General features: G+C 43.4%; 1 pseudogene; it reads left to right on the plus strand.

Annotated features, from left to right (window-relative positions):
- The first annotated feature begins 679 nt into the window (after window positions 1-679).
- LOC140606299 (C-C motif chemokine 2-like) lies at window positions 680-2,449 on the plus strand (annotated as a pseudogene).
- Window positions 2,450-4,176: the final 1,727 nt, after the last annotated feature.

Genomic DNA, 4,176 nt, shown 5'->3' on the forward strand with positions numbered 1-4,176 from the left:
CCTACTGAGTGGGGCTGGAGAATTAAAAGATTTAGCATTTGTAATGGGTGTAGAATATTCCTGGCACACAGTAAACACTGTATGAGTATGACATGGAAATGTCTTTGTAGCACTACATGATCTATATGGCTTCTTCCAAGTATTGAACCCAATGATTCTTAGGATTCAATTCTATGGTTACCAATTCTTATAGTTGTACTAAGCTTCGATTATGCCCCTATCCTGGATTTTAAGAAGCAAATGGATTTAGTACACTGCTGGGGAGCCCACCAAAGGCATCGGGACCCTTTCCTGCTTGAAAACCCTGTGGGCTGTTGCCTAAAGGTAGGTAAGGGGGAGCACCAGATGCCATTATCTCTCGTGACCTCTGTTTCCTTGATTCCTCATTTACTGCAGTTTTCACTTCAGAGAAAGTGGAATTCCTAAGAATAATCTGCTTTGTTCATGTCTGTGGTCGCTCTGCACACCACCCACCTCCATTTCTTTTGGTCTTAGCAGCAGATGGAAAAAGTGCCCAGTCCAGACTCACTGCTTCCCTCCTACTTCCTGGAAACCTCCCAGGGAACCACACTTACTCAGCACATTTATGCTTCCACTTCATCATTCATTGAGAATGATGCTGCCCTGGGCCAAACTTTCTCTGTTAGCTCCACCCTCTTTGTTGGAAATAAAAGGCAGGCAGAGCCGCCAGAGGGGCCAGAGGAGCAGAGAGGCTGAGACAACACAGAAACCTCCAGCTCTCACATCCAAGCTCCCTGCTCTCCACGACATGAAGGTCTCCGCAGCGCTCCTCTGCCTGCTGCTCATAGCCGCCGCCCTCACCACCCAGGTGCTCACCCAGCCAGGTAAGCCCCTCTCTCTTTTGTTTTGAAGCCCATCACCACATCTCTGGCTTCTCATGGGCCACTAGAGCAGGAGCATCACCCACAGTTCCACTTCCAAGATCAGGAAAGTCAGAGAAGGACAAGGAGGAAGGCTGATCACACAGGTGCTCCTGGGAATTCCAGCCATGGACACCAAATCCAGTCCCTTCCAGGGTTCCAGCTCTGCACTCATGCCCCTAGTGCAGATACTACCTTGGGTCCTTGAACTGGGGTGATCGAAAAGAGGGGGCCTCTGGTGGAGGGTGTGCAGAGTATTTCCAGATGTGATGGAGGGGAAAGGAGGAGACAAGGATCTGAACTGTGCTTCATTCAGTCCAGCATCCAGAGACAGGGCTCTGCAGAGGCAGTGGGTATCAGGGAAGCTCATGACTTGGAGCCTAGTGGGGGACCCTGAGCTGATCTTTTCTGGCCCTGACAATTTAGATTATTTGTTCCCTCCAGGATGTTTAAGGATGTTCCCAGGAATTATGTAGATTTAACAGCTCCCTTCACTCTGTTCATTATCAATGCTATGTACCCATTACAAAGCAGAGGAAACTGAGTCAGCATTACATTCCAACTCTGAAGCACAAGCAGAAATACTGGGATTTATGGTCCTACCTCTATTCCTGACTTCCCTTTGCCTTCCTCTTATTACTCCTTTCTGCTATGATTAAGATCAGAAGAATCTAGTCCATCCTAAAGTGTTTTTTCTTTGTGGTCTTATTTTCAGATGCAATTAATTCTCCAGTCACCTGCTGCTATACACTCACCAATAAGAAGATCTCAATTCAGAGGCTGGCCAGCTATAAAAGAGTCACCAGCAGCAAGTGTCCCAAAGAAGCTGTGATGTAAGTTGAGTACACTCACCCTCTCTGGTCCATTTCTTCCTCGGGCAACAAGGAGAAAGCCTGACGAACTTAGGGTCAGAGACTTAGAGCATCTAATCTAATATCCAAAGGTGCCCAATGGGGAAATTGAGGACACAAGAGAAAAAGTGACTCCCAACTTTTTCTGGGTGCTTATGCAGACCCTTCCAATTTCTTTAGCAGGAGGTCAGGATGGCCCCATCTATAGGAACAGCTTGCCCTAGGTGCCCTCTTTCCACCTGCTTTCCTCTTCTTATTCCCATGGCAGCTCCATAGAGCAGAATGGGCTCTAGTCCTAGGCAGAGATCTCAGTGGAACTCCATCTAACCGTATTGTCTCTCTCCTCCACAGCTTCAAGACCGTCCTAAACAAGGAGATCTGTGCTGACCCCAAACAGAAGTGGGTCCAGGATTCCATGGCACACCTAGACAAGAAAAGCCAAACCCAAACTGCAAAGCCATGAATACTCACTCTGAAATGGAAGAATCTGAAACTAATTTATTTTCTTCTAACCTTCCCTAAATGCCCTCTGATATTATTTTATTATAATTTCAAAGAGTACAAACTTTGTTTATTGATATGCACACAATGCCTTAAGTAATGTTAATCTTATTTAAATTATTGATGTTTTAAATTTATTTTCCCCAAATACTAGTGTATTTTTTAAAATATGGAGACTTGGAAATAAACTGCTTTCCTCTGGGGGCCCCAGTTCTACCCCTGGGATGGTGTGAGGGTCCTTGCAAGGATCATTAATGCAAGACTATGTTTTAAATTCTAAAGGATTAAAAAAAAAAAATTCTAAAGGATTGCTGAAAATACTATTGTGGGAATGTATATTATGTAACTATTGATCAATATATATATATTTTTGTATAAAACCTGACTTTTGGCGTTTTCTTGAAGGAAATTAAAAAGCTGAGTGTAATCTTGGAGATGAGGGAGGACCATGGTTGCAGAGGGTGGACTCGGTGTTGGGAAGAATGATAATATGTCTTGGCCCTGGTCTTTTCCACTGAGTAGGCTCATCTGAGTGCCTATAGAAGAATTTTTAAGGCAGGACCCAGGCAGGCATTCCAGCCCTACCATTCAGGTCCCTGAGACCAACTGCCCACATCCCAGCTACTCTCATCACATGTTCAGCAACATCCTTATCTCCTTTCTCATAATCCTTGACCCCTGCCTTCAATCTCTCCCATAATTTAATGCTACTGCCCCCTAACTGGGATACTTTCCCTCAACCTCTCCCCATCTAAATTCTCCAGCTTGGAGTAATACAGACACCGCAGACTTTGGGAAATCAAGGAGAGATTAAATGACCATTGATAAAATGATTAGATTAGGATTTCATAAAGAAGATATGACTTGAACTTATCCTTGATGAATCCTTGATGAATGCACAAGATTTTTCTAAAAAAATAAATAAAATCTTTAAAAAGGAGAGTGCCTGAGGGGCTTAGTCAGCTGAACGTGTCTAGCTGTTGATTTTAGCTCTGGTCATGATCTCAGAATTATGAGATCAAGTGCCATGATGCTCAGCACAGACTCTGCTTCGTCCTTCTCCCTCTGCAACTCTTCTTGCTATTGCTTATACGGTCTCTTAAATAAATAAATAAATAAATAAATAAATAAATAAATAAATAAATAAATAAATAAAATCTTAGAAAAGGAGAAAGAAGAATGGAGGCAAATCCCTAGAGGTAGAAATGATGATGGCCTGTACATAAAAGAGGGTGAAAACCAATCAGATGGGAGCTGAAGTCCATGTCCGTGTCAAATGATGGTGAAGTTTAGAAAGGAAAGTTGAGTAAAGGATTCTGAATGTCAGTGTAGTAAGTCAGTACTCACCCTCATAAGTTAAACGGAGATATTGAAAATGTTTGGGCCAATGAGGAAGGACATGCCATGTGTGAAGGTTCAGAGATGAGTCAGTAAATGTAACTTACTGGCTTCATACAAGCCTAGAGAAATATGGACAAAGGAGAAGCTACTGCCATGATCCAGGCAAGAGATGATGAGTGACTGAATATGGAGCCCAAGAAGCAGCTTTGGAGAAGAATGAAATAGGTAGAATGAAATGCTGTGCGTTGTAGTTGGAGAAGAAGGACTTGTGACTTAAGACATGGAAGTCCCTTCTACAACTCACAATATAAGGCAGTTTCCCTGAAAACCAGAATGTATTTCTCTCCCCACTATCCCTATTTCCATCCAAGGAGCTTGGGATCATCCAATTACATGAATAGGCTGTTTTTTCCTGAATGTCCACCTAAGGTCTATACTCCCTTTCATGGCATTTGACCTGCCTGTGAGATATTTGATCCACCTAGGCACAGAAAGCCCTTCCACTAAGGAAGGGAGATATCTTGCCCTCCTTTCCTTTTAAAAAAAGATTTTATTTATTGGGATGCCTGGGTGGTTCAGTAGTTGGGCATTGGCTCAGGGCA

Source organism: Canis lupus, chromosome 16 (assembly GCF_048164855.1).
Source record: "Canis lupus baileyi chromosome 16, mCanLup2.hap1, whole genome shotgun sequence".
Classification (NCBI taxonomy): Eukaryota; Metazoa; Chordata; class Mammalia; order Carnivora; family Canidae; genus Canis; species Canis lupus.